The 25,448-nt window shown below is 41.4% G+C and overlaps 1 protein-coding gene across 15 annotated transcripts in view; it reads right to left on the reverse strand.

Annotated features, from left to right (window-relative positions):
- Positions 1-25,448, reverse strand: part of KSR2 (kinase suppressor of ras 2) — a gene marked incomplete at its 3' end in the record, with an annotated part of 442,928 nt that overhangs the window by 385,363 nt on the left and 32,117 nt on the right. The gene's annotated exons all lie outside the window — the stretch shown is intronic.

Genomic DNA, 25,448 nt, shown 5'->3' on the forward strand with positions numbered 1-25,448 from the left:
GATCACCTACCAGGACAATGCCTGTGTGGCTGAAAGAGTACGTATCAATCAACTTGGGGTAAATGAAAGCATCGCTTGCACATATTAGTAGAGTTCTCTATTTAAAGAAAATCTGGGTAAATCGTATGGCAGCGTGACCAACAGTCACAAATGAAGCACTTGGGAAATTTTACATGAATCTGACTTCACGCAAGATATTTCTGAAGACCCAGAACCAACAGAGTTGATAGACTTGATGACTAATGTGCCAGGCCAGTGCCTTATTGACAAAAAACTACTATTTCAGAAGAATGGAAACACATCTAAACCAAATTAAACACAAATATTTAGAGCTATACGACCCAAAGTAGAAAATACCCATTCTCACTTGGGGATCCATTCATCCATCATTATTAAGCTTCTACCATGTCCGAGACACACACAAGCAGGGCCTCTCCCATAATAGAGCTTACAACAGTGGAGAATGAAGGAGAAAGAAAATAGAGATAGGCAAATAAAATACAATCCACCCTCATTATTTGCTGATTTCCTGTTGTAGATTTGCCTACTTGCTAAAATGCATTTGTAATCCCCAAATCAATACTCACAGCATTTTCACAGTCATTTGGGAAACATACACAGAGCAGTGAAAGGTTTGCACTGCCCACTGTACGTTGCCAGTTGAGGTTGAACAAAGTGACATTCTGGCTTCTTGTTTTAACTCTGGTTCTATAAACTAGTGTCCTTTTCATGGTCTATTTAGAGCCACGTTTTTGTGCCTTTCCTTTTTTTTTTTTTTTTTTTAGATTTCACTTTTTTAAACGGCCCCCAAGCATAGTGCTGAAAAGCTGTTTACAGTTCCTAAGGAAGAAAGCTGGGACATGTGACTTATGGAGACAATACGTGTGTTAGATAAGGTTCATTCAGGGTGAGTTATAGTAGTGTTGGTTGCGATACTAAATAAGGTATCTTTAAACAGAAACACACATAAAACAAGGTTATGCGCTGATCAGTTGGCAAAAACATGACCAGAGGCTTGCAGGAACCCGACCCTGTATCTCCCCTGGGGTAATGGTTCAGTATTTGTGAACTCAGTGATGACTTTATAGAACATAACTACCGTGAATAATGAGAATCAACTCATTCAAATCTATAAACGCAATGAAGCAAACAACTTAGCTGAAATAGAACTAAACAGGGGAGCTCTACTTTAGATTATTAGGGTATATAGTGTATATAACATTCTACCTTTTGTGTAAGAAAGGGGGTAATATTAACGAATATATTTGTCATATATGCACATATGTATACATGTACATATTTGCTTTTTTGATGGAGGTTAAAACTAAAATAAAAATTTTAAAACAAATGAATCTAACTGTATATCAAGTTGGTGACATAACTACACAGAGAAAAAAAACTTATGTGACTTTAAAACACAGTGTTTCAATTGTAAATATTGAGTAGGACATATCTTAATGACAAAAGGAACTGAAAAAAATCTTAATTATATTCAGTATTCTTAGTCAACAGTAGCAGTATAAATATCATTATTTTGAAACATATATAATTAGTATTAAGGTCAATAAAGTTAGAAACCAAAATTCTTAGCTTAAGAGAAATGAGATACAAATATAAAATCAAAAGCTAAGTAAAGTCACATAATCTTAGATTTAAATTATGAATTCATTTTTCTCTCTCTAAAAAATATGTATCTTCTATCTACTGAAATGATAACCCAGTAGCAATGAGCACCCCCAGTGCCCACCTGTGGTTTCTAAATATCATTTTCTCTCAAAGGAATCAGGGCTTCTTTGAGAAATGACTGATTTCAGGTCTGGGGAACAAAATAAGAATTCTGGCACAACTTGTTGTGACAGAAGGCATGGAAGCCATTCAAGACAACTGAGACCATGTCCGAAGAACTTGGGAGACAACTTAAAGTGGCTTTGAGTGGTCAAAGATGGGGCATTTTGAGCTTCAAAAACAGTAATGGCTACAATGGACTGTAACACATCAAGTAAATTTTTTAAATCCATGATTTCAAAATAATATTCTTTAAAACAATCACTGGCCATTTTTACCAACTCTACATTTGCAAAACTGGTAAGTAAAGGGAAAGAATCAACATTTATCCTGCCTCTTCATATAAACTGGATTTCAGAGTAACCATATAGGAGATATGCAAAAGTTATTTATAAAATAATTCTAGCTTAAAATGCAGAAGGAATGACAGAATTAGAAAAGCACGATATTGCAACCCCCTAATGGAATAAAGGATCTAGATATGGTCATCAGTGGATGCCAGTCATTAAATGAAAGACTGTTGGGACACATAATGCATACTTCAGGTTGACAGCACATGATCCTGCTAGATGGATGTTCACATCACTTAAAGTGTAACATCCAGATGTTGCGTGCTTTCTGGTGTGATCATTACAAAATACTCAGCATCACCTATGAAGTATTCTTGAAAAAGATAAATAAATAAGCCTGAACTTAATCAAACACCTCTAGATTTAGCTATCATTTGACAGGAAACATGGGGATATAGGGACAAGCTACACCATACCCTGAGGAAGCATGCAAACTCTACAAGACAAATGACTCAGCTTCATCAACAAATAAGTAACATGGAAAAAAAGGAGCAGGAACTATGATGATTAAGAACTTAAGAGACACATAAACCAAATGCAATATAAGATCCTCATATGGATCCTGATTCAAACAAATCAAGTGCACAAACACATTTTCAAAACACCTGGAGAAATCTGAACATGGACTGTGTATTAAATTATATTAAGAAATTAGTTTTTATTTTGTAAGCTGTGGTTAACAGCTTTGTAGTTATATTATTTTAAAAGGCTTAACCTGTTTGAGGTGCATACTGAAGTATTTACAGATAAAAGTCTACAACCTTTGGCATTTGCTTTAAAATACTCTAAAACACACACACACACACACACACACACACACACACACACAGACAAATGAAACAAGATTAGCAAAATGTTGATTACTGTTTGATCTGTTAAATTTTTCCATTAAAAAAAATTAAATAGTCTCCTATTTACCTTACTCTTTAAAGGAAAAGATAGTTAATGCTGACAATTTTTACCACATGGTAGTATTTTCCATAATAATAACTATATAATAATGATAACAGCAGTAGCTATTAATATTATTACTTCCTGCATGCCTGATATAAGGCATTTTACATGTATTATCTCATTAAATCCTAACCCTGAGAGGAAGGTCCTGTTATTATCTGTATTTTACAGATGATAAAACTGACAGAGTTGTTCAAAGACACACAGCTAATTAACAGCAAACCTGAGATTTGAACCCAGGGTTGATTCTGAAGTGTGTGCTTATCTGTCTTGGGACACTGCCCAACGTAGCCTTTTCAGAAACAAAGTACTGGCTGCCCATCTATCTTTCTCATGTAGCTCTGGAAGTAAACAACAGAGAAAATAGAAGAAAAATCGGCTCTCTCCCCATCCTTGCCTTGGTTTCCTTCTTAGGGAACCAGGCAAAGCTTCACTAGCCTATCTTGTTTTCTGCTACAAAGACAGAAGTCCTGATAGCTTGTTGACAAGGATGCTGTGAGCACCAAACATCATGTGCAAAGCACCGCAAGGATGACGAGCGCTCCATAATTCCTAATTAGCATCTCTCAGTTAGGAATCTGGAAGCTGCTGCTTTGGAGGTGAATTATAAGTTTGATTTGCATATGTCAGGGCTGCTTTAAACAGAGGAAACTGGTTGATCTCTCCTGGGAGGGACTCCACTGGTGCTGCTCCCAAGAGCTCTTTCTGGCACCAAGGAAGTTTCCCTGAACATTCTTTCTCCTGTCACACATTCATTCCCACCCAGAGGAGAAAAATCATTCAGCAGCCACTGGTAGTGAAAGCCACAGACGGCCCTGCTCCTGGCAGAGATGGCCCAATGAACTCCACCACCAACCTTCTTCCTGCCACATAGGGGCATAGTTACGATCTAAGGGTGTCCTTTGTAGATTACCTTTGGGACGCAGCACAGCTTGGCCTGTAGGTCAGCAGGTCCCGAGGCTTTCAAATCCTGCCTCCACCAGTGACTAGCTGTGTGTCCTCGGGAAAGTTATTTGATCTCTCAGTTTTTTCATGTGTCAAATATGACGGCACCTACCTCCCGGGGTTGTTGTGCAGATGAAAATAGAATAATATATGGAAAGAGTTTTGCCTAGTCTCTGGCACACTGTCAGCACCCAATAACAACCCTGATCACTTATGGGTAATGTTCTTATCATCATTATATCATAAAGAAAAAAAAGGACCCAGCCTTTCCTGGATGCCAATCAAATACTGATATGTGAAAGCAAGGTAATCAGGGCATACCAGGAAAAAATTAGTACCTGGAAAAGTACTTCTCCTCCCTTTCTTCATTTTTTAATACTGTAGTAAAATATATATAACAAAATATATCATTTTAGCCATCTTTAAGGGTACAGTTTAGCACATCCATATTGTTGTGCAACCATCACCACCATCCATCTCCAGAATCTTCTCATCTTCCCAAACTGAAACTCTGTACCCACTAAACAATAACTCCCCATTTCCCTCTCTCCCAGCTCCAGACAACAACAATTCTACTTTCTGCCTCTATGAATTTGACAATGCCAGGTATCTCATAAAAGTGGAAAAGGACAGTATTAATCATTTTGTGTCTGGTTTATTTCACTTAGCATAATGCTTTCAAGGGTCATCCATGTTGTAGCATTTATCAGTACTTCCTTTTCATGGCAAAATAATATTCCGTTGTATGGATATACCACATTTTGTTTATTTATTCATTCGTTGATGGACACAGGTTTTTTCTGCCTCTTGGCTATTGTGAACAATGCTTCTATGAATATTCATGTAAAAGTATCTGTTTGAGTCTGTGCTTTCAATCTTGGGTATACACCCAGAAGTGAAATTGCTGGATCATATGGTATTTCTATGTTTAATTTTGTAAGGAACCCCCTTTTTTTTTTTTTTTGGCTATGTCACACAGCTTGTGAGATCTTAGTTCCCCAACCAGGGATTTCACTTGGCAGTGAAAGCGTGGCATCCTAACCACTGGACTGCCAGAGAATTCCCAGGAACCTCCTTATTTTTAATGGTAAACAATACTTGTTGAATATTTACAATGAGGCACTTGAATTACTTTTTCCCATTTAATTCTCACAGCAATTTCCATTGTAGGCATTTTGATTTTACAGATTAAAAAAATAGAGTTTAAGACTGGATAGGTAATGTGTCCAAGACACTAAACTTAGCAAGAGCAAATGGTGGGATTTGAACTCAGATCTGGAAGACCCCAAAGCCCAATATTTACCACCAGGCCATGTTGTCATCCCTTAGAAAGGAAGAAAAACATTTGTCTTTCTCTTTAAGGATGCATGTGGCCTCTGGGTTCAATGGAAGGGACCAAATAAATGCAGAAACCCAGCACCACCACCCAGCAGCTGTGTGACTTGAGACGAGTCCCTTCACATCTCTGCATCTCAATTTCTTCATGTGTAAATGGAGTTAATACTCCTAGGAATACATCCTAAAGGACTGAAAGCAGGGAAAGTACAAACAGATATTTGTACGTGAATATTCACAGCAGCATTATTCACCATAGTCAAGAGGCAGGAACAGGGGACTTCCCTGGTGATCCAGTGGGTAAGACTCCACACTCCCAATGCAGGGGGCCCGGGTTCTATCCCTGGTCAGGGAACTAGATCCTGCATGCATGCTGCAACTAAGAGTCCTCATGCCACAACTAGGAAACCCGTATGCCACAACTAAGAAGCCCGCATGCCAAAACTAAAAGATCCTGCATGCAGCAACAAAGATCTTGCATGCTGCAACTAAGACCCAGCATAGCATAAATAAATAAACAAACAAATAAATAAATATTTTTTAAAAAGAGGCAGGAACAACTCGTCAGTGTCCATCAACAGATGAATGGATAACTAAAATGTGGTCTATCCATATAATGGAATATTATGCAGACCTGAAAAGGAATGAGGTGATGATACACATGACAACATGGATGAACCTGAAAGGCATTATGCTAAGTGAAATAAGTCAGACACAAAAGAACAAATATTGTATGATTCTACTCATATGAGATACCTAGAATGTGCAAATTCATGGAGACCGAAAGTAGAATAGAGGTTACCAGGGACTGGAAGGGGCAGGGAAGGGGGAGTTACTGTTTCATGGTTACAGAGTTTTTCTCGGTAATGATGGAAAAGTTTTGGGTACAGACAATGGTGATGATTACACCACACTGTAAATGTATTTAACGTCACTGAATTGTACACTTACCAATGGTTAAAATAATAAACATTATATATATTTTACCACAGGAAAAAAATTTTAATGGAATCAATAATATTGGGGTTGTTCTAAGGATTAGACTGGTGCTTCACAAACTTTTATGTGCACACAGATCACCTGATTGTATTAAAATTCAATTCAATTAGTCTGAGCCAGAGCCTGAGACTCTGCGGTTTGCGAACCAGCTCCCAAGTGGCACCGATGCCACCTGTCTGTGGGCCACACTGTGGGGAGCCACGTACCTGAAGTTCAGGTGAGTGCTTAGGATTCAGTATCCACCAGCACACTGTGATCTGCCTCTGAAATTTCATAGCCCCCAAGCACACTCTTTTTAAGAAGCTACAAGAGTCTTGCAGAGCAGAGGCTTCAGCCACTGTGTCTCCCACAGTCATCTAAAAACTTTTCTCTCACAACAGCATTTGGATAAAAACACCAAGCTTGAAAACATTTCCATGTTAAATAATCCTGAGGAGAAAGAAGCATGCATAACACACAGCATGAACCTTGGGCAGGCCCTGTCCAGACCCTGATCTTGGGCAGCCCTCAAACACTTCTGATGACCAAGAGCTCATCTGTACTCAGCCCCGGCATTTGCCCAGGGCTTGCAGGTGAGGAATGGACAGAAATAGTTAGAAACAGGAGCTGCAGAAAATGACTCAAAAAGGAGCACATCTCCATGGCCTGGATCCAAGTCATGTTCCTACACCCAACCCCCCTGCTAAACAGGGCACGTCTGCTTGAATTTGGGGCAAAATCTTGAGCTAAGACTGCCAAAATCATGCCCACCAAGCCTAGGAAAACAGTCCAAATCACTGTTTGTTCTCCCTCCTCATTTCTCCCCCTTCCCCCAGTTTGGAGCTCATAGCTGCCCATATATGTCAAGTTCAAGACTACACCTTGTTATTCTGCTTCAAGGGTTCGATCTGGTAAGCATGAAGCCCGAACCATAAGGACAATTCAACCCCAAATTTTCCACATGGAGCTGAGAAGTTAATTTGGAAAACCAAACACAAATTATTATGGACCAGCCAGATTAATTTCTAGAGATTTGCCATAACTGCAGCAGCTAACACTTAGTGAGCTCTTGTTATGTGCTAGACACTGAGCTAAACATTTTGCATATATTATCCAATCCTCATAACAACATTATGAAGTAAGTACTGTCATCTTCCTATTTGTACAGATGGGAAAACTGAGACACAGAGAAGATTAAGCCCAAGGTTATGGCTCATAACTGGAAGAGCCAACACTGTTACCCAAAACTTAAACCTATCTTAAAATGAGAATTTCAAAATGTGGTATTATAGGATGGACATACATGAATTTGACATAGTCAAATTCAAGAATTTAAACTTAGCCATAAACCCATAGCCCAAAAAGAGAACAAAAAGTTCATTCATGTCCAATCTGAAAACACTAGTGATATCTACAGTTTAGAGAATGTTCCTGGTCCTCGCATGAATTGTGTGTCAGGAGATAGTCATGAGCAATCAGTAAGAATAACACGTTTCCCTTGTCATGATCACCCAGCACTGCCAGGTTTAGCAAATAAAAGAATATTCAGCTAAATCTGAATGTCAGATAAACAATGATAATTTTTGTAAGTATGTCCTATACAATATTTGGGCATACTTATACTGGAAAAGTATTCATTACCTATCTAAAATGCAAGTTTAACTGAGCATCCTATATTTTATTTGGCAACCCCATGATCAGCAAATACAAAACAATACAGCCAACGCCCTGACTTGTGGGTCCACTTTCCCAAGCGCTTTATTTTATTTATTTATTTATTTATTTATTTATTTATTTATTTATTTAGGCCACGCTGCATGGCACGCAGGATCTTAGTTCCCTGACCAGGGATTGAACTCGCGCCCCCTGCAGTGGAAGCTCAGAGTCCTAACCACTGGACCACTAGGGAATTTCCCCCAAGCGCTTTAAAAAGCGTCTGTCCTTTGATCCTGCCAATATCCTCTGTGGCTCAGTAAAGTTATGTAATTTGCCCAAATCAGCAGCAAGAGGGTGGCGGAGCTGGGACCCATACCTCGTGTTCTAGCTCTCCATCTACTCACTGTCCCATGAGAGATATATGGCCCACCTTGAAGGGAGGCCAATCATGAGAACACACTGGAAGCAAAGTTTCTTGGTCCCAGAGTAGACTCACAGAGTAAGGCTATTAGGTAAATCCACTGATTTTGTGAACACTGAGTTAAAAAATCTCTGAAACACCCCACTATGAGCATCTCGACATTCCCAGGGTATGTTTTACCCTTTTGCTCCTTATACCCTCCTCAGAATTTCCTACATTTGCTGGAATTCTGGATTAAGGATTGGGACAACAGAATCTAGTGTTCCCTCCATCCAAGCTTTTGCTTAGAACACCCCTGCTTGGTCCATGAAGCTTGGGAAGAGCTGACCTTCTGCCCTTGTTCCAGGATCCATCTCTGAGAATGCTGTCCCCTCCTGTAGAGAGGAGGAGTAGAGAAATGAATCAAGCCCGACCAGTGAAAAGGATACCCCAGACATTTGTTGCAGCTCCTGGGAAATAATGATGCTCTTCCTCCATAGTAGCTAAAAGTGATAGAAAGACTGGATGAAAGCAACAGAGAAAGAAAGCAGAGCTGAGAGGTGGAGATAGAGGCCCTTGCCTGTATTCTTTAAGTATCTGGATCCAGCCATGCTGAAGCTAATAATGACCCATAGACTTCTCAGTTACATAAGCCAAAGAACTCCCACTTTTTGCATAAGCAATTTGAGGTACGTTTCTGCACTTGCGACCAAAAGAGTTCGGGTTAACGCAACCAGTAAACACCATCATTTTTTACGTCAATCAACAGGCAAGGTCAAAAATATCTGGAAATCCTATTTGCTGTAACTTCTAAATATATCCAAAATCCAACCCCGGCTCACCAGCCTGGTGTGAGCCACCATCGTCTCTCTCCATGATAGTCTTCTAAGTCATCTATCTGCTTCTACTCTTGCCCCCTACAGTCTATTAGTTAGAAGGATGTTATTAAAACTCAAGTCAGATCATGTTACTCCTCTGCTCAAAATCCTCCAGTGCACCTCACTGCACTTAGTAAAAAATCTTTACACTGGTCTAAAAGACCCTACTGATCTGGTCCCACTCTGCTGCTCTGACCTTATCCTCAACACTCCACTCCAGTCACACAAGCTTCCTCCAAGGCCTCAGGGCCTTTGCACGAGCTGTTGCCTCACTCTAAGTGCTCTTCCCCTGCCCCAGACAGATTCATGGATGGCTCCCTTGTTTCCTTTAAGTCTTTGCTCAAATGTCACCTTTTCCATGAAGGTGGAAAAGATGACATTTCCTTTTCTTCATGTTTATTTATTGTCTGTCTCCACCAACTAGAATGTGAGCTACCCAACATCAGGGCTCTTTGCCTGTTTTACACCCAGATGTATCCCTAGCACCTAGAACATCGCATGGCATGTTGTATGGGCTCAACACTAGGAAATCATGAGTTGGGATAACGCGGGCCCAGGAGGAAGGAAACAGGTCTGAAAAATAGAAGGGCAGCCTCAGGGAGATTAGACAAAAGCTGGAGCACAGGGGAGGGTCCAAAGACTCTTCCTCCATCAGACCCAAGGTTCAAGGTGGCATCTGGGCTCAGCCTACCCTCTGCCGTCCTGGTTCTACCTTTGCAAAGACCCTAGTTCCCATCTTAGCAGAAAACTGAGGGCAACTGGCTGTGAGGAAATGTGATTATACATGTACGACTGAATAGTAGGGGGAAGAGTCCTCCTCTTAATCTGAGTTATTATAAGACTGCTCTCATTATCGTTAATCTGATCAAACAATGACCAGCTTCTCGGACCTGTAGCATGCTACTAAGGAACTTTTTATAACTCTGTGGAGACATTTTCTGCACTGCTGTTAATAATAAACCACAAAGCATGGGATTGAAAATGTATTTCCATTTCACCACCTCTTTCTCTCCTGGCTTTATTTTCCCTCCCTCCAGCCCACCCTTCTCAAGGTCTTGCCCATCTGTTATTATTATGGGATGGCTTGTGTTTGTCATGGAGTTAAAGAACCTGCCTCCACCTTAGGGGACCAAAAAACTCATGTTATGCTTTCAAATTGTACTTGAGAAATGGTGATCATAGAGAGTTTTATTCAATTTGGCAAATGAGACTGCCTCATTTTTCTATAATAAGGAGGAGATGAGGCAGGAAGAAGATGCAAAGGAACCCAGTTTAGAAAAAGGAAAAAGTGCTGTCCCATCCCCTTGCCTTCAAATGGGCCTGAAGCACTCGGTACTCCAGCCATGTTGGGCTCCATCTGGTCCCTAAGAAGACTCAGGCTGTCTTCTACCTCTAGGCTTTTGCACATACTGTCCCTCTGCCTGGAACAGCCTTTCCTCAACTCAAGGTAACTCCATTGTCCTTCAGGTCTTAGCTTTAACATCATATCACTAGATCCATGAGGCAGTATATTCCAGGTCCCAGTACCTAGAACAGTGCCTTATGTGCTGTACATATTTATACATCTTAAGCCCCATATGGGCAAGATGTTGTTCCAGTCTCCTTTGTATGTCTAATGCATTTAACACAAAGTGGAATGAATGAATGAGTGAATGAATGTTGAAGCTAATCAACCAGGTCCTCTTTCAGAGTAGACATTGGAAATGGCTGAAGGCTTATCCTAACATCAAAGCTATGACTCTTCTCCTTGAGTTTCCTCTCAGACACGGTGCCCAGAACGTTGTCAGGAGCATCTTCAATGGCAACACGGCTTGTTCTCTGAGTGCCTGTTTATTTGTTTTAAATGACCAAAAGTCATCAGGAGTGGGTCAAGCCAAGTCAAGATGGTAGACTTCCAACTTGAAAGCCACCATTTAGGGTCAAGAAAAAAATAAAGAGACTTGTTTTCTTGTAAGGTGACTCTGAAGATGGTTTTCAAGAATGTCTTAAGTAACGCCAGCAGAGCTGGGACAAGACAGATGCCTTCTACCATGGCTGCTTTGAGAAGTACAGCTCTCTTTTGTGTATAAATACTTTGATTTGTTGTTTAGAGAAATATCTGACTAAGGAATTATTGGTGTGATAATAGGAGTCTCGTTATGCCTAAAACAGAGCACTTGGTATTTAACAGAAATATACATTTGAAATATTTGAGGATGAAATGCTACGATGTCTTAGGAATTGCTTCAGAATAATCCAGGGAGGATGGGGTAGGGGGAGAAGATGAGCCAGAATTTGATACTTGTTGAATTTTTGTGATGGGTACATAAGGGTCCATTATGCTATTCTCCCTACCTTTGTATAGGTTTGAAGTGTGTGTGTGTGTGTGTGTGTGTGTGTGTCTGTGTGTGTGTGTGTGTCTGTGTGTGTGTGTCTGTGTGTGTGTGTCTGTGTGTCTCTGTGTGTGTTTGTCTGTGTGTGTGTCTGTGTATGTCTGTCTGTGTGTGTGTGTCTGTGTGTCTCTGTGTGTGTGTGTCTGTGTGTGTGTCTGTGTGTGTCTGTGTGTCTCTGTGTGTGTTTGTCTGTGTGTGTGTGTCTGTGTCTGTGTGTGTGTGTGTGTGTGTGTGTGTGTGTGTGTGTGTGTGTGTGTGTGTGTGATTGTCTGGTCCCAGTCACATCTCTAACTTTGCCCTCACTGGTGATTGAGAATAGCCTCCCAATAAGCAAAGATCATAAAATCAACAAGTAGTTGGTTACCCCATCTTCTCCAGACTAAACAATACAACCTCAATTTTTTCAACTTATGGATGGGTAGGATTAGAAAAAACAATTTTGAAACAGCAATGAGACATTACTTCAATAGCATTGATTATCTGTACCTTCCTTTTCCTTATCCAACATTGTTTAAATATATTAAGGGAAACAATGGTGAGGTTCTTGATCAGATAATAATGAGTCAATGTCTGCTTTTTACTTATAGTTTTGATTTCTGAGTTCTGCTGGAAAATGGAAATTCCATGATAAAATGAGGCTTACACACGACCCATTGGCAACACTGACATCTGTAGATGTGACATATGCTCTCCAGTTCACCGTGACCCTTATGTCTCCTCCCAAGTATCCTGCCCCTGGCCTATTTTTCTTCTGTGGGTTCCCTTCCTGGTCCCAGAAAACAACTGACTGTGTGACCCCTGGAAATCACACAGCCTCATCTGTAAAACTCACATCCCTTTCTGATGTCACTTCAGAAAAATTTCATCTTAAATTAGGCTTCCTTGTCATTGACATGATTCTAACTCTGTATTTATTTCAACTGAAAGTATGTATTTTTAAAAACCAAGCCTGTCCCAAGTTTCTTAGCTCATCACAAGTGGATTCACTAGTAAAGTGACTTTACATATTTTTTATTAAGTCACAGATTTGCTGGAAACATTTACCTCTCACAGTTGTCATTCCTGAAGATGCAAAACCACAAACTCTGCTCTCGTAAAGTCTGAGAGGGTTATAAACGGGTACACTCTTCCTAAAGGACCATTTGGCCATAGATGAGAAAAAGCTTTCCAAGCACGCAGTAATTCTACTTCTAGGTATATTTCTTAAGGAAACAAATAAGAATGCTTTACAAAGACTTCATTTCAAAAGTAGTCACTAAGGCTGTGTTTATGAGAGCAAAAAACCAGAAATAATCTAACTCACTAAAGGGGGTTGTTTAACTCAATTATGCTACATCTTTATGCTGGAGTGTTACCAGCCATTTGAAATGCTATTTAAAAAATGGTTTTGGCAGGGAAAGACATTCATGTCTTAAGTCAAATTTTAAGAGGAAAAAGAAACAAATAAGAGGAGACTATGAAATAAATAAAATATAGTTGTTCTTAAAAGTCATATGAAAGTACATGTTTGCATGCAGAAAAACCTATAAGACTCTATAACAAGATGTTAACAATGTTGATCTGTGGGTGGTGGGATTATAAGTGTGTTCATTTTTCTTTTTGATTAAATGCATATTCTATTTTTTTCTAGAGTGAATATGCTTTGCTTTAATGGCTATAAATGTCTTTTAAATGACTATTTTATTTAATGAGTTCCATTTCTGAAGTCAGTGTGAACGATTCATTACCTGGCATGTGTAACCTGAAGAGCCAACCGAGTACCTGCAAGAGCTCCAGGGAAATGTCACAGAGACCATCACATACAACCACAAAGGGTGTGGAAGGAACTTCCAGCTCTAGAGTTCCTAACTGCATGGCAGCCTGAACCTGGGGACACGTTTCTTTAGTTTTTAGCAGAAGCAAAACAGTTTCCTCCCCAAATGCCCCCATCCTCTTAACCAAACAAATGATCGTGGCAGCACTATTCACAAATAGCCACAAGGTGGAAACAACCCAAATGTCCACTGACGGACCGATAAACAAAATGGGTTTATCCATACGATGGAATATTATTCAGCCATAAAAAGGAATGAATTATTGATACATGCTACACCATGGATGGACCTTGAAGACATTATGTTCAGTGGAAGAGGCCACACATAAAAGGCCACATACTGTATGATTTCATTTATATGAAATACCCAGACTAGGAAAAACCATAGCAACAGAAAATAGATTAATGGTTGCCAGGGGATGGAGGGCAGGAACATTGAAATTGACTGCAAATAGGTACAAGGTTTAGTTCTGGTTTTTTGGTTGTTGGGGGTTTTTTGTTTTGTTTTGTTTTGTTTTTGCATGTGTGGTAATGGAAATGTTCTAAAATTAGATAGGGGAAATGTTGCATAACTGCACATATATTAAAAAGCATTCAATTGTATACTTCAAAAGAGTTTAAATGGTGAATTTTATGTTATGTGAATTTTATCTCAACTTTTAAAAACCTAAAAAAAGAAACGCTGGGGTGGCTATATTAATATCAAAGAAAATAGTTTTCAGAGCAAGGAAAATTACCAAGGATAAATAGTAACTTTACATAATGATGAAGGGTGAAGTCGCCAAGAAAACAACCATCCCAAATGCATATACACTTAACAAAACAGTTCAAGATACATGAAAGCAAAAAGTGATGGAACTACAAGGAGAAATGGACAACACTCCCCTCTGTGTAATCAATAAAACTTGAGAGAAAATCAGCAAGGATACAGAGGACTTAACACTATCAACCAACTGGATCTAATTGACATTTATACAACACTGCACCCGTCAACTGCAGAATTCACATTCTTTTCAAGTATACCTGCTACATTCACCAAGAGAGAATATGGTCTAAGTGATAAAATAAACCTTAAACATTTTAAAAGAATTAAAATAATATAAAATGTGTTCACTGATATAATTGAATTAAACTGTTAGTCAAAGATAACAGGAAATATTCCCAATACTTGGAAATTAAATGACATCAAATATCATTTAATTTGATGAATATATTCATCAAAGAAAAAGCCTCAAAAGAAATTATAAAATACTGTGAGCTAAAGGGAAATGAAAATATAATATATCAAAATTTGTGGGATGCAGTTAAAGTAATCCTTCAAGGGAAATTTACAGCAACAAATACTTATATTAGAAAAGGAGAAAGGTCTCAAATCAACAATCTAAGCATCTGCCTCAAGAAAATAGAAAAAAGAGGAGCAAAATAAACCCAGAGCAAGCAGGAGAAAGGAAATAATAAGAAGAACAAAAATTAGTAAAAGTTAAAACAGAAAAATAGAGAAAATAAATGAAGCTAAAAATTAGTTCTCTGAAAATATGGCTAAAATTGATAAACCTCTAGCCAGACTAACACAGAATACAAGAGAAAGAATATACATTACCAATATCAGGAATGAAAGAGGTGACACTACTATACACCCCACAGACACAAAAGGATAATAAGGGAATACTATGAGCAACTCTCCGTATGTAAATTGAACAATTTAGATAAAATGTACCAATTCCTTGAAAGCCACAAAGTCCTAAAATTCACCCAATAATAAATTAAAGAAATTGAAGTTGTAGTTTAAAACCTTCTGCAAAAAAATTAAATTAAAATAAATCTCTAGTCCAGATAGTTTCACTGGGGAATTCTACCAGAATTTAAAGATGAAATAACACCAATTCTACACAGTCTCTTCCAGAAAACAGAAGTAGAGGAAACAATTCCTCGTTAAATAAAACTCGTAAAATAAAACTCATTTTATAAGGCCAGTATTACCCTGATACTTAAACTAAACAAAGATGGTATGAAAAAGGAAACCACAGACAATATCCCTCATGAACAAAGACACAAAAATCCTCAACAAAATTGTAACAAATCAAATCCAGCAACATATTAAAATAATAGTATAGCAACATATTAAAAGGATAATATTGCTTTTTGGGTTTATCACAAAGCACTGTTTCTCCCAGTCAGATAAGCATAAAAATATAAAAAGTGGCATCTAACCTTGCTCTACCTCCTACCTAATAAAAATGAAGCCCCTGGATGCCCCACTTGATGGGTTCATTTTTATACTTGTCTATTCGCCTCATTGCTCAAGTGCATGCCACCCAACCCTGCCCAAGGCACCATCCCAGTGCCTTTGTGGATGGGCACAAAGAGACACATTCATGACTATTTCTGATGGGCATGATACTCTGGGTAGGATTGGCGCACAGGCAAAGGGAAATTTATCATCACCAGAGACCCCAGAATCCAAAATTCTATAAGAATGGAACTCATACAGGACAAAGCAGGGAGACAGTGGCTGCAAAATTTGGGTTGGAGACTTGTCAGGAATCTGTGGCCATGGCTATCTCTTGTCTCTACTTGGTAGGTTCCAGATCTAAATGCAAACTCTACTTGAGACTTTTGTCAGCCAAAGGAAGGACTGGCCTTATTCGCTCTCCTCCAAAGAGTAGAACCAAAGGATAAAAGACATCAGAGTGTAGATCCAAGTCAACAGAAGGAGGATAATTCTAACCTTTATAACTCACCCATATCAAAAGGCTGACTTATGAAAGGACTTGAATAGACATTCCTCCAAAGGGGATATACAAATGGCCAATCAGCACATGAAAAGATGCCTACCGTCATTAGTCATTAGGGAAATGTGAATCAAAACCACAATGAGATACCACTTCATACCCACTGGGATGGCTATAGTCAAAAAACCAGGAAATAGTAGGTATTGCCAAGGATGTAGAGAAATTGGAAACCTTGTGCATTGCTGGTGGAAATATAAAACGGTGTAGCCACTGTGGAAAACAGTATGAAGGTTTCTCAAAAAATTAAGTATAGAATTACCACATGACCCAGCAATTCCACTCCTAGATACATAACCCCAAAGAATTCAAAGCAGGGAATCAAACAGATACTTGTACAATAATGTTCATAGCAGCATTATTCACAGTAGTCAAAAGATGAAAACAACTCAAGTGTCTATCAACACAGGATGGATAAACAAAACATGGTCTATCAATATAATGGAATATTATGCAGCCATAAAAAGGAATGAAACACTGATACATGCTATAACATCGATGAACCTCAGAAACGTTATGCTACGTGAAAGAAGCCAGACACAAAAGACACACAGTGTACGATTTAACTTACATGAGGTAGTACCTAGAACAGTCAGATTCATAGAGACAGAAAATAGAATGGAGGTAACCATGTGGCTGGGGTCAGGGGGAGATATTGTTTAATGGGTACAGAATTTCTATTTGGGGTGATGAAAAAGTTCTGCAGGTGGATAGTGATGATGGTTGCACAACACCGTGAATGTCCTTAATGCCACTGAATTGTTCATTTAAAAATAGTTAAAATGGTAAATTTCATGTTATACATATTTTACCACAATAAAAAAAAAATGCATTTTTTAAAAGGTTGTTTTGTGAAGTAGTGCTTGCCCCAAATCACAAAGCCAAAGCTGGACACTGGGCAGGAGGGGGGCCTACACAACCTCTTAGGGTCCTCTGAAGCACTTGGATATCACAGCTTCTGACTTTTCTCTTTACCGCACAAGCTTGAGACAAGTTCAGGAGTTGTAAGGCCCAACCCCATAACTGGCATTTTGTTATCCAACTTGGAGTTTATGACGAGCAAATGGTTTAAAGACTAAAGCCTGCTAGGCACTGATGGGAAGTGAGTCATCTGTGAGCAATTCGAAGATGCAGACCTGGTATGAGAATCTTGTTCGCTTATGTCACCTGCAGCCCAGCAGGTGTGCCATTATCCCATAGAAGGCCTCCAAGGGCTTCGCCTTCTCGCGTCTTGCTGTCTTCTCCCTGCTTCTCACACACTGGGGGCTCAGTTAACAATGACGGAATAAATGAACTGGCACCTCCCTGGATGGCTGAAACACCCCATCCACCACTCAGGGCTGAAGCACCCTAACCTCCCTATGACAAGCTACAGAGAGTATGATCATCAAAACCACCAAAGCTAACAATTATTAAGCATTTGCTATGTGCCGGGCGCTTTGCCCGGCTTTTTAATGCATGATTCCATTGAATCACCGTAACAACCCCATGTAAAACACTGTCCCAATTTTATAAGCAAGGAAACTGAGGCTCAGGAAGGAGAGCTCATTTGCCCAGGGTTACTTAGCTAGTAGGTCCTGAATTCAGACTGGGATCCAAGCAGTCTTACTGTGTAGCCCACACCCTCCCAACTACTTGGCTCTACTGCTTCGAGCACCCACCCAAATTTCCAGGGACTCAATTATGTTATTATTTCTGAGTCTTCAGCTCATTTTTTTCCTGGTCCAGGGAAATCGAAGGCATCCATCTTTGGAACGCGTCCACAGCTCTAATCGATGGCTGCCTAGAAACTCCAGGGGGCCCATGCTTTCAGTCTTTATCAAGAACAAGATTTCCATTACGGCAAAACAGAGAAATCACCTCGATGCCCAAGAGCTGCGCTGACCAAGTGAAATATACAGTGAGCTGCCTGTGTCATTTAAAATGTTCTAATAGCCTCAGGGAAAAAATAAGATACAGGTGAAATCAATTTTAACATAGTTTATTTAACCCAATATATCTAAAATAGCATCATTTCAACATGTTGTCAATGTAAAAGAATACCAATGAGATATTTTGCATTCTATTCTTCATTCTAAGAGTTTGGGATCTGGCGGGTATTTTATAATAATAGCACAGTTCAATTAGAGCTCGCCACATTTCAACTGATTAATAGTCAATGTGGCAAGTGGCTGGCATACTGGACCTCTCAGGTCTAAAATGCCTCCCTCTGGGGACTTCCCTGGCTGGTGGTCCAGTGGGTAAGACTCCACGCTCCCAATGCAGGGGGCCTGGGTTTGATCCCTGGTCGGGGAACTAAGATCCCACATGCATGCTGCAACTAAGACCCGGCACAGCCAAAAATAAATAAATAAGCCTTTTTTAAAAATAATAATAAAAAAAAATAAAATGTCTCCCTCTCTTTTTCTCATCTTTCCTTGTCTCTGTAGATGCCCTACTTTGTCTCCATCAGTTCTGTATTTCTCTTCAATCATCATCTGGCACGGTCATCAATGAGCGCACACGAGTGACAGTACTCCGTCGTTAGGATTCTCATCAATCCCACAGCTCTCGCCTCTGATCACATTGCCCTTATCACCTATGCTTCCTCCTTCGCCTCTATCTGCTCTCACCTGTGCTTTCTTTTCTTCCGGGCCAGGCCACCTCTGGGGAATCCGGGCAGGAGCAGTCAACCTCCAACCTCTTCCTGGATCCATGGCTGCCTGAATTTGCAGTTTGGGTCAGATCAGTGACTCTAAACCTCAGCCCACTGGCTTGTAAAACAGGAACAACTACAGTTACGGTCACTCCCCACTGGAGAGACATTCCAAGGGTCATAGAAACCCTGCCCAAGAAAATCACGCTACACTCTGCCTTTTCTCCCACTGTTGTCCCTTTTCCCTCCCCACCCTTCAGCTTCTCCATCCTCCCTCCCAGCTGCCACGTCCCCCTCGGCTTCCTCAGCTTCGGAACACCTTCCATTCCCCAGCTCCAGAGCAGCAAGGGGGAAGGGAGGTCCCAAAAGGTGGAGCCCGGCGAGGGGGGGTGGAGAGAGGAGCCCAGAAAATGACCCGTCCTCAGGGAGAGGAGGAAGAGCCCTCAGTGTCCTGCCCATTGGAAGAAGGATAAGAGCTCCCTAGTAGAACCCACCCTAAAACCCCAGAGCGGGTAGAGAACCCTTCAGAAATAACTCTTGCCGCTGACTCAGAAGTTTGAGACCACGTCCCACCCATGTCTCTATGAGAACGAGGCAGAGGCTGGGTCGCCGCAGGCTGGGTGCTGTGCATGGAAAACCATGTGCTGCTCTCACCAACACAGGTTCCCAGGTCCTTCCCAAGTGCAAACAGGAAAGACGAGATTTGGGCCTAAGACAACTGCCTCCTTAACCCAGAGCTCTTGGTCATCAAAGCACAGGCAACCAAAAAATAAAACAAAACATAAATCGAGACTGAGGATACGGAGAAACGGGCCCTTTCCCACACTGTGGGTGAAAGGTAATTTGGCAAAACCTATCAAAAGTCCAGAAACTTTGCATATCCTTGGATCCAGCAATATTCCACTTCTAGGAATCGAAGACAAGGATTACTACAAGCCACTAGGATGTCTACTACAGTATTATTTATAATAATGGAACATGATAAACATACACATCTGACAGAATTAAATAAGTTAGATAAATTATGCAACGGCCATGTAGCACTATGCAGCCATTAAAAATACTATTTAATAAGATGAAAAGATGTTCCTGACATGTTAAGTGAACCTCATATCTCTAGCCTTCCTCAAATCTCCAGGCTCACATACCCAACTGTCTACTTCACAAACGTAAATGTCTAAACAGGACTTCATTGTCAAGCCCAACCTAATCCACCCCCGGTCTTCACACTTCAAATAATGACACCGCCATTCACTTAGTTCTTCGGCCAAACACGTAGGAATAATCATTGGCTCTTTATTTTCCTCCACCCCCAACATCCGATTCATGCGCATCCCCCATGCACTTGACCGTCTGAGACCAGCCACTTGCTCCATCTCCCCACCATCACTCAAGTCAAAAGCACTCATTCCTGGCTTTGACTCCCATACTAACCTCCCAATTTGTCTCCGTGCTCCCATTCTTATTCCCTATAGTCTACTTTCCCTGCAGCAATCAAAAGGAGCTTTTAAATAAGTCAGTCCCCCACCCTTTGCATAGTTAGAACAAAGTGCAAGTATCTCAGCCAAGCCCTCTCTGACTGGGGCCCTGCGTCTGCCTCCCACTTGTGCCCCTCATCCCTTCCCCGCTCACCCTGCGGCAAACACAGTGGTCTCCTTGCTGTTCTCAAAACATGTAGAACGTAATCCCACCCAAGAACTTTGCACCTGCTGTTCCCTCTGACTTGCGCATTCCCCAGATATTTCATGGCTTGCTTCCTCAAGTCAGTAAAACCTCCTCAAGGGGGCCTTTGCTGATCATCCCATGCCTTCCTCTCTTTCCCATGCTCTTTTGGTTTTATTGTGGATTTTTTCCATAGCTGTGATTCAGTTATATTAGATTGTTCACTGGCCCCCAATGAACCACACCTGCTGGAATCCATACCCTTGGATACTAAGTCCCACATTGACGATGGGCTCAACCACATAATTTGCTTTGGCCAGTGGGACGTTAGCAAAAGTTACAGAAGCAGAGGCTTAAGACAGGCTATGAACTGGAGCTTGCCTTCTTGGAACACTGCTGCTGCCACCATGTAAGAAATCTGGACACTGTAAATAAACTGTAGTTCAATGAAAGAAAGAAAGAGACAGAGAAAGAGAGAAAGAAAGGAAGGAAGGGAGGGAGGGGAGGAGGGAGGAAGGGAGAGAGGAAGGAAGGAAGGAAGGGAGAGAGAGAGAGAAAGGAAGGAAGGGAGAAAAGAAAGAAAGAGAGAGAAAGAAAGGAAGGAAAGAAGGAAGGAAGGAAGGAAGAAAGAAAGAAGGAAAGAAAGAGAAAGAAAGAAAGAGGGGAGGGAGGGAGGAAGAAAGAGAGAGAGAGAAAGGAAGGAAGGAAGGGAGGGAGGGAGAGAGAGAGGAAGGAAGGAAGGGAGAAAAGAAAGAAAGAAAGGAAGAAAGAAAGAAAGAAACAAATCTGGGCTGTCCTGCTGGAGAGGCTATGTGGAAGAGAGCTGAGGTGCCTGAGCCAATCACTAGCCGACCACCAGTCACATGAATAGGGCCATCTTGGACCATTCAGCCTCAGTGGAGCTGCCAGATGACCACAAGTACTGGTCTGCAAGACCAGCCGAAGAACTGCCCAGCCAATCCCAACCCACAGCATCACTGAAAATAATGCGTTATTGTCTGAGGTTTCCCAAACTTAACTAAGTCTAGGTATGGTCTCTCAGACCATAATCTGTAATTGAGATGGAACAGATAAAGAACAAATAATTGATATGTGATGGCTAGAACACCCTTGCTGTATAGGAGATTCTGTTACTTAGCCATCCCCCAACCCAATCCTGATATTTACCTCCACTTGTAATTTAACCGAAATAGAACCCAACTCAGTACCAGCTGCACGTGGCCAGTGCCCACCAGCCCTAGTGCCACTCATTCACCTTTCAGATGGCCTCTGTGCCTCCAGGTTCATTTCTCACCCTATAAATCAGGGATCAGCAAACTACAGGCCACGGGCCAAGTCTGACCCACCACCTGTTTTTTTCAGGCCTGAATCCTAAGAATAGTTTTTACATTTTTAAATGTCAAAAAAAAATTAGAAGGAAAATACTATTTCGTGACACGTGAAAATTGTATCAAATTCGAATTTCAGGGACCCTAAATGAAGTTTTATTAGAAAACGTTTATTTCTGGGTTGTCCGTGGCTGCTTCAGGCTACAACAGCAGAGCTGAGTGGTTGTGATGGAAACCACATGGCCCACAAAGCCTCAACGATTTACTATCTGTCCCGTTACAGAAAAAGTTTGCTGGTCCCTGCTGCAGGCTGCCATCAGACTAACCTTTAAACAACTTTTTAACTGTACTCACTCCAAAACCTTTGAAGATCTCTATCTCCCCTCTAAAAGGGATGAAACTTTGTCTGACTTCCCGATACTAAGCTACACTCCAGGAGTTTGTAACCTGAATTCGTTTCCTATGACACTCTACCAGGTACTCTTCATTCTGGGCCAGCCGGTCTGTAAGCTGCCCCTTGAAGGCAGGAGAATGCCTCCATCCGGTTTTTTTGTTCTGGCCCAGAGAGCTCCCCCAACCCGCTGCAATTTAAACCCTCCCCATATCTCACTCCACTCAGGGTCCCCAGCTCCCCAATCAAGGGTGCTTCCCTAACCACTTCGTCACATGTTTCCCTGGGTGCATTCTATGCAGCATCAAGCCCAAGAGATGCCTCTGGAAAAAGGAAACACCGCAGACGCTACCCTCTCTTGGAGTCACAATGCACAAATACAGCACATTAAAGGCTCTGAGAAGTCCTGCAGTCAAGATACCTATCTCTTTTGCTTACCTCAACCTTTCCCAAATGTGTTAACCATGGGATTTATTTTGTCTTCAGAATACTTGTTGACCACCAGCATCTAGTACAGTGCCAGGATTTCAGTATTTGTTGAAAGAATGATAATGCTAGGGTTCTATAGAACTAGCGTTCCACAGAACATACTTTGGAAATGCTGCTCAAGATCCTTCTCTCCCTCCAGTCTGAGCTGTTCCCTTCCGTGTCATCTACTCTACACCATGTAATGTTAATCATCACCATCAAAGAAGCTATCATTTATTTAGCACCTGCAGGCACTGGGCTACAGATCGCGTTAGACCCTTGAAAATCTCACCTCTTTTCATCCTTACCACCACCTCTGAGGTAGGTAATGTTATTCCTTCACTGCCATTTTGCCAAAAATGAAACCATGGGTCAGAAAATTTAAATCACTAGGCCAAGATAAAGTAAGTAGGAAAGCTAGAATGCCAAACTACATCGGTCTAACTCCAAAACTCATGACCTTTCTTCTCTGCCAGAGGAACTCCTGGTAACATACTGTGGCCAGCGCTGCTGGCTGGCCCCCCAGTGTCCCTTCATGCCTTCTTCCAGGCTAGCACAACCCTGATTTTGTATGGAGTAGCAACAGGTCAACCCAGGAAACAGACTGCAACTATCTAGACCAGTCATGATGGCATCCCCACTGCCTTGCAGCTCGGACAAGCGACCTGACCCAGCTGTGGCAAAGAAGACATAATGAAACATCACCTTAGGGGTAGGAAGGAGGAGGTGTCCTGCGGAAGCCAAACAAAGACATGAAGCCTTTATTCCTTCCTATTCACCTGGTCCCCCTCTTCCCTACCTTGAACGTGGGTGTAATGGCTAAAGCTTCAGGGGCCATCTTGTGGCCATAAGGAAGAGGCCATGAGAATTCACAAAGACATCAGCCCCAATGTTATTAACTCACTGAGCCAACTCAAGCAGCTACATACCTCCAGACTTCTTGCTACTTGAGAAAAATAAACCATTAATTGCTTAACCACGCTGGGTGGATTTTCCATTTCACGCAGCTGAACACATTCCTAACGGACCCACGTGCTGTCTCCCATATTACTGTTTGGACTTTATCATTATCTCACATACACATGATTAGCCTTGTCTCCCTCGTCATGAAAGTACGCTTCTTGGAGACTAAGTCCATGTCAGATGTTTTTTGTTTCCACAGGGGTATAGGCAAGGTTTTCAGGGATGGTCTGTTCAATTTACTACTTTCTTTAGTGTTTGTGAGCAGGGAGATGTCATCATCTAACAGCTGAAATATGGCCTCTATCTCCTATTAGATTAGTCTTTCTCAAAGTGTCAATATGAAAACATGCATCACAAACACCTGGACTGTTTACTAAATGCAGATACCTAGGCGCCCTCCAATCCCAACTGAATTAGAATCTCTAGGATTAGAGGCTGAAAATCTGCATTTTTAATAAGCTCCCTCAGGTGGTTCTGATATATAAAATTTGACAGCTGCTGGGATTTAAAAACAACAACAACTGTGGATCCAAAACCTATGTGAGGTTTGGCAGGACTTGGCTGGACCCTAAGGCATCAGCCCCTCCTCAGAGGCCCCACCCTAGCCCTAGAGACCTAGAAAGCCTAAACTGGCATAACTGCTCAAGATCCTTTCTTGGGCAATATGGATAAAGTCGTGGGCACACTCTGTGGCATACTGGGATTAGGAAACTAACAACAGATGCATTCCCAGTAACTGTCACTTCCCACCATACCAATGCCCACATCCCCCAGTTTAAAAAGAAAACCACTATGCAGAAAAGAAGCAATGGAATCCGTGGCCCACTGCAACAATCACCATGATCCAGGGGGCTCTCAGAGGATGGAGCATGTTGAAAAGAGGAAAAGAAAACTGGAGAAACTTACATAGTAATACACAAACTAGCATTTGGGACTCCTGACTCAGAGGAACAGAAGAGACCTCCGGTGGCCCTTTTGGGTTATTTATTTACAGCATGCAATTCTGAGCAGGACCTTCTCTTGGGCACTGCTCAGACAGAGACAGAAGGCTGGGCCAGGGCATCCCACGCTTTTTCTTCCATCAGCGGAGTCCTAGCCTACACGGTTCTCCAAAGCTCCGAGAAAGAAAATACCTGTGCCTCCCCACAGAATTCCCACGCCTCTGCTACCCCTTGATACTTACGTTATTTCATTTCTGACGATCATTTTCCCAGATGACAGGTGCACACAGAGATGCATTCTAGGGGAGCAAACAGTATACTCAATACACACACACACACACACACACACACACACACACACACACACACACACACACTCCACTTTCAAACTGGTGACCTTCCTGCCTGCTGATATGCGGCCAAATTTAAAACCACGGAGGGAAAAAGGAAGACTTGAAAGTGAACCAGAGATAGGTGCTCATCCAGACTAGAACGGGGGCACAAGGGCTAAAAGATTCAGTAGGGATTAAAGAGTTCAGGCCTTGGAAACACACAGGCTGGAAACTAGTGCCCATCCCAGCTCTGCACACGTCCGCCCCACCACAGGGAGAACCACTTTCCTTTGCTCCCAGCCCCATGGCCACCACCCTCAGCAAGTGCCAGCTAATGGGAGTTCCCAAATTTAATCAAGCCATGCATAGCACGGGGCCGGTTGGAGGGAGGGATTTGAGTCGAACCCTAGAGATGTTTCGAACAACGTGGATGCTCAATGATTACGTGGAAGCCAGGCATTTTCTAAAGCTCT

This window comes from Balaenoptera borealis (genome assembly GCF_965194805.1).
Source record: "Balaenoptera borealis genome assembly, chromosome: 14".
NCBI lineage: Eukaryota > Metazoa > Chordata > Mammalia > Artiodactyla > Balaenopteridae > Balaenoptera > Balaenoptera borealis.